Genomic DNA, 10,475 nt, shown 5'->3' on the forward strand with positions numbered 1-10,475 from the left:
ATGCAAAATACTTGTTTAGTATCTGATCTTTGAGGGGCCCTATTGTCTCCCTAGTTACCCTTTTGTCCTTAATGTATTTGTAAAAACCCTTTGGACTCTCCTTAACTCTATTTGCCCAAGTTATCTCCTGTCCACTTTTTGCCCTCCAATTTCTCTCTTAAATATACTCCTACTGCCTTTATACTCTAAGGATTCACTCGATCTATCCTGTCTATACCTGACATATGCTTCCTTCTTTTTCTTAACCAAACCCTCAATTTCTTTAATCATCCAGCATTCCTTATATCTACCAGCCTTTCCTTTCACCGTGACAGGAATATACTTTCTCTGGACTCTCATGTCATTTCTGAAGACTTCCCATTTTCAGCCGTCCCTTTACCTGCGAACATCTGCCCCCAATCAGCTTTTGAAAGTTCTTGCCTAATACCATCAAAATTGGCCTTCCTCCAATTTAGAGCTTCAGCTTTTAGATCTGGTCTATCCTTTTCCATCACTAATATAAAACTAATAGAATTATGGTCGCCAGCCCCAAAGTGCTTCCCTATTGACACCTCAGTCACCTGCCCTGCATTATTTCCCAAGAGTAGGTCAAGTTAGCTGAGGCCCAAGTACTGATCCTTGTAGTACCCCAACTAGTCAGTTTGCCAATATGAGAATGATTAGGTTATGCCTACTCTGTTTTCTGTCTGTTAGCTAATCCTTAAACCATATGTGTTTTAATTTTTCTAACTAACTAACTTCCTGTGGGGGACCTTATCAAGCGCCTTCTGAAAATGTTGTGGTTCTGTTCGCCGAGCTGGGAATTTGTGTTGCAGACGTTTCGCCCCCTGTCTAGGTGACATCGTCAGTGCTTCTATGAAGCGCTTCTATGTTGTTTCCTCCTGCATTTATAGTGGTTTGTCTCTGCCGCTTCCGGTTGTCAGTTCCTACTGTCCGCTGCAGTGGCCGGTATATTGGGTCCAGGTCGATGTGTTTGTTGATAGAATCTGTGGATGAGTGCCATGCCTCTAGGAATTCCCTGGCTATTCTCTGTTTGGCTTGTCCTATAATAGTAGTGTTGTCCCAGTCAAACTCATTTTGCCTGTCATCTGCGTGTGTGGCTACTAAGGATAGCTGGTCGTGTCGTTTCGTGGCTAGTTGGTGTTCATGGATACGGATCGTTAGCTGTCTTCCTGTTTGTCCTATGTAGTGTTTTGTGCAGTCCTTGCATGGGATTTTGTACACTACGTTGGTTTTGCTCATGCTGGTTATCAGGTCCTTTGTCCGGGTCCTGCCACACACACAGACCAAGTCCTGAACTACGAAAGCAACCACCCCAACACACAAAAGAAGTTGCATCAAGACACTGTTCAAAAGGGCACAACACACTGCAGCACACCAGAACTGCAAAAAGAGGAAGAACACCTCTACAATGTATTCGCCAAAAACGGATACCCTCGCAATTTCATCAACAGATGCCTAAGGGAAAGACAACGGAATGAGGACATGCCGCAACCCAAAGGACTAGCCACGTTACCATACATCAAGAACATTTCTGAACTGACAGCCAGACTACCATGACCACTAGGACTCATAACAGCACACAAACCAACAGCCACTCTCAGACAACAACTCACCAGGACAAAGGACCGATACCCAGCATGAGCAAAACCAACGTAGTGTATAAAATCCCATTCAAGGACTGCACAAAACACTACATAGGACAAACAGGAAGACAGCTAACGATCCGTATCCATGAACACCAACTAGCCACGAAACGACACGACCAGCTATCCTTAGTAGCCACATGACAGGCAAAATGAGTTTGACTGGGACAACGCTACTATTATAGGGCAAGCCAAACAGAGAACAGCCAGGGAATTCCTAGAGGCATGGCACTCATCCACAGATTCTATCAACAAACACATCGACCTGGACCCAATATACCGGCCACTGCAGCGGACAGCTGGAACTGACAACCGGAATCGGCAGAGACAAACCACTATAAATGCCGGAGGAGACAGCACAGAAGCGCTTCACAGGAGGCTCCCAAGCACTGAGGGTGTCACCTAGACAGGGGATGAAACGTCTACAACACAACTTCCCAGCTCGGCGAACAGAACCACAACAATGAGCACCCGAGCTACAAATCTTCTCACAAACTTTGAGCCTTCTGAAAATCTAAATATTCATTGACACCTTTATCAAGTTAGTTAGTTACATCCTCAAAAACTCCATTTATCAAACATAATTTTTCAATCACAAATTCATGTTATGCCCTATCATTTTTATGCAAATATCCATTGATCACATCTTTTATGATTGGAAAAATACCAGAATCTACTACTGAAATGAGGCTGACCGGTTCAAAGATTTTTCAGTGTAATAGGCCTTAAAGACTGTCCGTAGCCCATGTACAATCATGCCTCATACTTTCATAATTTCTCTGATTCAAATTCATCACTCTTGTTTCACATTGAACTCATTTCAAAACGTAGATATTTAACATTATCATTATGCAAGATTATGCATTATGTGCAAAGTATTACAAGATTTGGACCCGTACATAGAAAAAATTTACAATAATGTTAACTTCGTACCTATTAGGCCTGATCCACAAACTGGTCCCAAATTATCATTGAATTTAGAAGGAGACTTATGTAAGGAAATTGAAAACATGACAATGGACAGTAGGAGGTGCTGTGAGATTAGCCATTCAATGAGGGAGCTTTACCATCCATCTAAACTGTAATAAATTTACTGTTTCAATTCAGAATTATTTTAATTCAAAATAATTTGATTGTCTAGAATGCTGAATTCATCAATCTTAATAAAACCACAAGTTTAAAAATGACAGGAACACAAAAAAAACCTGAATTTCACACCCTTCAGTCCACCTTGCCTGTTTGCCGAAAGTATCAGAAAGTCTACGGAATTTATAGAACAATTGGCCATTCACCCTGCCTGTCTCAAGAGGGTATTTATGCTTCACAAAAGGTGCCTCCCATCCCACTTTTTCAAACTTCGCCTGCATATCCTTCCCATTTCCTCCACCCGCTCTTATTTTAACTCCACAAGTGCATTTTTAAAAAATATTTCATGGGGTGGGGGCAATGTTGGTTAGGTCGGCATTTATAGTCCATCCCTAATTGCCTTAGTGTTGGTGAAGTACATTTTTGTGCTATTGCATTCCTTGAGGGTTTGGGGACACCCACATGATTTAAATTCAAGAATAAGAGTCAAGCTGCTAACCTTTCTTCAGCTACAGTGGAAAAGACTTTGTGGATGTGGTTAACTACTTGCCAACCAAGCATGCATCCACACTACTCTCAATTGTGTTTTGTACAAACTCTTTGCAATCGCACATACCTGGAAACCATGGCAATATTTTTGGTTGTTCATCCCTGGGCTGGCAACTCCCACCCTGGCCTACTTTCAGGAACCTACTTGCATGAGTGTCTTTCTTGGTCTCAGTCCTATGAAGCTGCACAATTCAAAGTCATGGCTTGTTTGCCAAGGGTGGCAATAATTTAAAAACTCGAAAGTTCACCGTGTGCTTCTCAATTGTGACAAAAGCAACTGTTTTCTGTTGGGGTGAAGCAACATGTTTAAAACAGTTGGTAATGGATTCTGCTTTCAGTTACTCCCATGGTCAGTGGATTATGAGAATTTCATGCAGAATGTGCAAAGAAAATGACACATAAGCAACATTAATGGCAGTAACATTTTGCATCAATTATTTCTTGTATGATTTGCTGAATTACAATGCAGGTATTTAACGTGACTTCAAATTTAAGTATGTGAAAGTAAATTGCCATAGTCCCAGAGGGCTACTCTCTCATTAGAGATGACTGCTGGTAACTTTAATCTGAGGAACGCTACACCTTAAGTGAGGTCTCGAAGGCGGGACCTCATGTTGATCATAACCAATGTGGGGACTGAAACCACACCGTTGGTATTAGTCTGTCGCAAACCAGCTGTCCAGCCAACTGATTTAACCAACTTCCAGATTAAATATTTAAAACCACATTTAATGAAAAGGCAATTATAAACAGTAATGGTCAGCCCTTGATACCTGCACCCAAGTGCTATCATCTTTGCCTTGTATTATTTTCCAGAAAGATATTTTGTTCTAAAGATTTATAGGAACAACTACATTCCAAATTGCATATTACAGGAAGTGAAATAGAACCAAGTTTTCTTCATACAGCATTTTCAATTTAAGATTCATGAATACAATTTCCAATACACTTGGTTTTCACAATAAGAATTTCATGTGAGGCATCTAGCAAACAAAATTTCCATTCCCTTCGTTGTACTATGGCTTAGATGCTGATATTTCCCCAATCACCTCAGAGGCATTTACCCTAAAGTTTCATGGATGTTAATACATTGTCCTAGACAATTCTTTGCACTGGAAGATCAGCACATTTTTGGCAAACTTGAGAGCATCTTTCATCACATTTATGATCTTCCAGCCACAGACAATGTTTTTCTCAGTGTGCAACTCTGGGAGCAGCCCACCAAATAGAGTGGTATGTCACAGAGCTGCTCAGGAGGAAGAGTGACAAAAGTATTGTTTTGTCAGATTTCCTTCGCAAAGACAGGAGAAAGTGGATAACTTTCTTTCCCCCACCAGAACCACCTCGAGGGCAATGAGTGTAATAGTGAGACTAATCAGACAGGAAGGATATAAAGGGTTGGGTCATCAACCAAGCTACACTTTGGTGCATTTTTGAAAGTCTGGCAATGAGGCATTCTGCCAAATGACTCTAACACAGCATCTACCATCTCAATTTCCCATAGGGCATTCAGGATTTTGTTTGAATGACAACTACATGATGGATGAGTGGCCAAAGGGGATTTTCAGCATAAACTTTACCAATAAGGATATGTGTTATAGTATGGTTCAAATGAATGAACCATTCCATGACAACATGCCTGACTCATCCCTTGTTAGAGATAAAATTTAAATATATAGCAACACTTTAACAAGAGTCTATATACAGCCAGATACTACTGCACACAAAGATAACCATAAGACAAAAGGTGACGTTGGGTTTATGTTTTTCCTGTCATCAAGAAGTTGTCAAGATGTTTTTCCTGTTATCAAGAGCACGTCCATGTGAACGTGATCCATATTTTACTTCCAGATAATGCAAAATATGGCTGAGGTGACAATGGAATAGAAGTGAGAAATGGGCCTGTGTGACAGCACAGATGGCCAGGTTCTTCCACAAAACAGTTCCCATCCACCAAATTTTTGTTTTACTATAACAACAAGACCTGACCGTGAAGGAGTGAAACTTCAGTCAACCCAGTTCACAAAGAATATATCCTTGCTTTTGCCATGTTTTACTATGGCTCCCAAGGTCTGGTCACAGATGTTTTTCAATCTGTGTAGCAACAGTGGTTCAAAGTAGAAGGCAGTGATGACATCCAACTATAGGAAGGCTTGGACCTGCGTACCTCCACTTCCCGAGATTGTTGTCCCTCTTGCACCCTATGTGCCGGTATCCTTTCTGATAGACTCAGAAAATGTTCAATGCAACAGGCGAACATGGGACAGCGCCAGACAGCCCCAACTGATTCCAGATTTGATTGGAAAGCTTTCCAATTCTCACCCTTTGGTCAAAATTGTTCTACTTGTGTTTGTGTAGCGCAGTTGTATACTCCCTGTCAAATCCAAGCATGTACATCATGTAAATAAAAAAAACATATTGCCAAAAATTTGAATGAAAAACAGTGCTGCAGAAACTCAGAAGGTCAGCAGCATCTCTGGAGAGTGTTATGGTCCCAGCTGGTATTTACACTGAACGAGTCAGATCGCAGAGTGAAACCTGGCTTGACAGATTATAAATTTAATTTCTACCGCTAGTTAATATGCCACTCAGTCACTGTCATGTCCTTATAATACAAAAACAAAGGTGTATTACACAAAGGGAGAAAACAACCAAGCCACAAATATGTATGTGTAAAACAAAATGAAAACATAAATAGCAGCTTTATGATTCATTCTTTACTCAGCAAGATCTTTTTCAGATACTCAAGTCTCTTCTTTCAGTCTGAAATAGCAGGACACCATTAGTAAATTACAAAATGCTCAACCTAGCTTGACATAGAACAGTACAACACAGGGGCAGGCCCTTTGATCCACCACATCTGCACCATGATGCCAGTCTAAATTAATCCCATCTTCCTGCATGTGGTCTGTATCCCTCAATTCCCTGCCTGAGGTATCTGCTTAAACATTCCAGCTTTTAGCAATGTACAATTTAAAGTGTAATGATATCAACAATCACACAACACCTGGTTTTTGTCCAACAGGTTTATTTAAAACCGCAAACTTTCATTGCTAGCTGCCTGAGGAAGGAGTGGGGGCTCCAAAAGCTTGTGTTTTCAAATCAACCCATTGGACTATAATCTGGCTTATAGTGATTTTTGACTTCGTCCACCTCAGTCCAACACTGGCATCTTCACATCAAGTATAATGATGTCAAGTAGGAGCACCTAATGCAATTCGTTAGAAACATATAATAATGTTAAAAAATATCGTGAACCAGGTAGCGTGGATCTTGCAGCTGCCCCTGAGTTGCAGTCTTTATTTGTAGTTTTCTTACAGTTATTATATATTAGAAGCATATTTTTTTTATTTTAAATGATTTTTTTGGAACTTTCATAGTCCAAAAAAAACAAAGAGAAAAAGATGCAATGAAGGACTTTTTTTCCCACACTGAGTTTGTAGGAGATGCCTCCACACGTTTGACAAGTGTCAGTCTGGAGAGGGTCTTTTATCTGTTTGAAACTTTTATAGTTAAAAAGAAATGCAAAAAAAACACAAAGGAGGAGAGATTGTTTTTGAGCTTGTGGGCGGGGCCTGTCCATGTGTTCAACGGCTCCAGAAAGAGATTTTGTTTCTGTTTACCCAAGATTTGAAAGCTGACTGGTAGAGGACTTAAGGAAGAGGCTGTTTTTTCAGCTGATGAGAGTTTCAGCTAAGTGCATAATTTAAAAAATTTTAAATGCTTTTTTTAAATACATTTACATGCTTAAGATTAAAATCCGTGGATAAGGAAAGGTAGATTTTGCTTTAAATATAAGGTGCTTTTAAGAACTTTTCAGGTTTAATGTCACTAAAGGCATTTAAGAGATAGAGTGTGATGGTTAGTAGACTTAGAGAGGTGGTCACACAGCAGGATCAGTCAGATAGATGGATAACTGTCAGGAAAGGTAAGAAGGTAGTTTAGTGGTCTCCTGTGGCTATTCCTCTATCAAACAGAAATTCCATTTTGGGTACTGTTGAAAGAGATAGTCTCTCAGAGGAAAACAGATGTGGCAGAAGATCTTGGGCACTGTGAGTGAATCTTATGTTAAGCAGGGTTTGTTAGGGTTTAAAAGAATAATTGTTATCGGGACTGTCCTGTCAGGGCACGCACAGGAGATTCTGCAGCTGTGAGCATGAATCTAGGATAATATATTGCCTTCCTGGTTCCAGGGTTAAGGATGTTTTAAAAACGGTTGAAGCATATTATCAAAGGTGGAGAGTGAGAAGCCAAAAGTTGTTGTACATATTGGCAGGAACAACACAGTTAGAGAAAGGGTTATGGCTTTGCAGGGTGATTATAAGAATTATGTAGAAGATTAGAAGGCAAAACCTCAAAAGGTAATCTTTGGTTAACTCCCAATATCACATTCTAATGGGAGTAGGAATAAAAAGACAAGGCAGATAAATCATTGGCTGAAGAGATGGTGTTACGTGCCAGGATTCAGATTTTTGGATCACTGAGATCTCTTCTGGGGCAGAAAAGACCGATTCAAAAAGGATGGATTTGGAGAGGGACCAACATCCTGGCAAAGGAATTTGCTATTTCTATTTCAGGAGCCTTTAAACTATTAGAGGGAGGGTGGTGTTTGGACGTTCTCTTTGTAGCAGTAAACTAGAAAGGCTGTTGAGGATGGTTCTGAATCAGAAAAGAGCAAATTAATTAGAAAAGACAAACAAGAACAAGTCAGAAAACAAGGTGACACTGAACAATTAAACTGCATTTATTTCAATGTGAGGGATCTTACAGGTAATGCTGATGAACTCATAATCTGTACGTAAATGTGGGATTGGGAGTTTTAGCTACTATAGAAACATGGCTGAAGGAAGGACAGGTTTGGCAGCTCAATGTTCTGGATTTTAGATGCCAGGCAAAGGATAGAAATGAAAGCAAGAGAGGAGGAGTGTCATTTTTGATTAAGGAAAACATTATGACCATAATTAGAGAGATATTTCTGAGATCATCCACTGAAACTACAAGGGTAGAAATTAGAAATAAGAAAGGGATGACCACCTTGATGGGATTATACTATAGGCCCTCCAATAGTCAGAGTGTAATCGAGGAGCAAGTATGTAGAGAGATATTGGATCTATGTAATAACAATAATGGGGTTGTAATAGTAGGGGGTTTTAAGTTTCCAAACATTAACTGGGACTGTCATAGTGTTAAAGCTTTGGATGGTGAGGAATTTGTTAAGTGTGTTCAAGAAAATTTTCTTTATCAACATCTAAATGTACCAACTTGAGAAGGAGGAAACCTTGACCTACTCTTGGGAAATAAGATAGAGCAAGTGACTGAAGTATTAGTAGGGGAACACTTTGGGACTAGGTGTCAGTGGGGGAGCACTTTGGGGCCAGCAACCATAATTCTATTCGTTTTAAAATAGTGATGGAAAAGGATAGACCAGATCTAAAAGTTGAAGTTCTAAATTGGAGAAAGGCCAATTTTGACGGTATTAGGCAAGAACTTTTGAAAACTGATTGGAGGCAGATGTTCACAGGTAAAGGGACAGCTTGAAAATGGGAAGCCTACAGAAATGAGATAACAAGAATCCAGAGAAAGTATATTCCTGTCAGGATGAAAGGGAAGGCTGGTAGGTATAGAGAATGCTGGATGACTAAAGGAATTGAGGGTTTGATTAAGAAAAAGAAGGAAGCATATGTCAGGTATAGACAGGATAGATTGAGTGAATCCTTAGAAGAGTATAAAGAAAGTAGGAGTATACTTAAGAGGGAAATCAGGAGGGCAAAACGGGGACATGAGATAGCATTGGCAAATAGAATTAAGGAGAATCCAAAGGGTTTTTACAAATATATTAAGGACAAAAGGGTAACTAGGGAGAGAATAGGGCCCCTCAAAGATCAGCAAGGCGGCCTTTGTGTGGAGCCACAGAAAATGGGGGACATACTAAATGAATATTTTGCGTCAGTATTTACTGTGGAAAAGGACATGGAAGATATAGATTGTAGGGAAATAGATGGTGACATCTTGCAAAATGTCCAGATTTAGAGGAGGAAGTGCTGGATATATTGAAATGGTTAAAAGTGGGTAAATCCCCAGGACCTAATCAGGTGTACCCGAGAACTCTGTGGGAAGATAGAGAAGTGATTGCTGGGCCTCTTGTTGAGATATTTGTATCACCGATAGTCACAGGTGAGGTGCCGGAAGACTGGAGGTTGGCAAACTTGGTGCCACTGTTTAAGAAGGACGGTAAAGACAAGCCAGGGAACTATAGACTGGTGAGCCTGACCACGGTGGTGGGCAAGTTGTTGGAGGGAATCCTGAGGGACAGGATGTACATGTATTTGGAAAGGCAAGGACTGATTAGGGATAGTCAACATGGCTTTGTGTGTGGGAAATCATTCTCACAAACTTGATTGAGTTTTTTGAAGAAGTAACAAAGAAGATTGATGAGGGCAGAGCAGTAGATGTCAATGTGTTTGCTGATAGAGTTCCGGTTGTAATGCCATGCGTCTAGGAATTCTCATGCGTGTCTCTGTGTGGCTTGTCCTAGGATGGATGTGTTGTCCCAGTCAAAGTGGTGTCCTTCCTCAACTGTATTTAAGGATATTAGTGAGAGAGGGTCATGTCATTTTGTAGCTCATTGATGTTCACGTATCCTGGTGGCTAGTTTTCTGCCTGTTTGTTACAGTCCTTGCACAGTATTTTGTAAATGACATTAGTTTTACTTGTTGTCTGTATAGGGTCTTTCAGGTTCATTAGCTGCTGTTTTAGTGTGTTGGTGAGTTTGTGGGCTACCATGAATGCGTACCCAATGAACACAGTCCGCAAATTTCTCAGCAACAAACCCAAACAAGCAGACAAAACACGTCCAGAAAGCCTAGCCATTCTCCCCTATATCAAAGACATCTCAGAAATGACTGGCAGACTACTCAGACCCCTTAGTGTCATGGTAGCCCACAAACCCACCAACACACTAATACAACAGCTAATGAACTTGAAAGACCCTATACAGACAACAAGTAAAACTAATGTCATTTACAAAATACTGTGCAGGAACTGTAACAAACACTACATTGGAGAAACAGGCAGAAAACTAGCCACCAGGATACATGAACATCAACTAGCTATAAAACGACATGAACCTCTCTCACTAATATCCTTACATACAGATGAGGAAGGACACCAGATTGACTGGGATAACACATTTAT

Source organism: Chiloscyllium punctatum, chromosome 17 (assembly GCF_047496795.1).
Source record: "Chiloscyllium punctatum isolate Juve2018m chromosome 17, sChiPun1.3, whole genome shotgun sequence".
In the NCBI taxonomy this organism is placed as follows: Eukaryota; Metazoa; Chordata; class Chondrichthyes; order Orectolobiformes; family Hemiscylliidae; genus Chiloscyllium; species Chiloscyllium punctatum.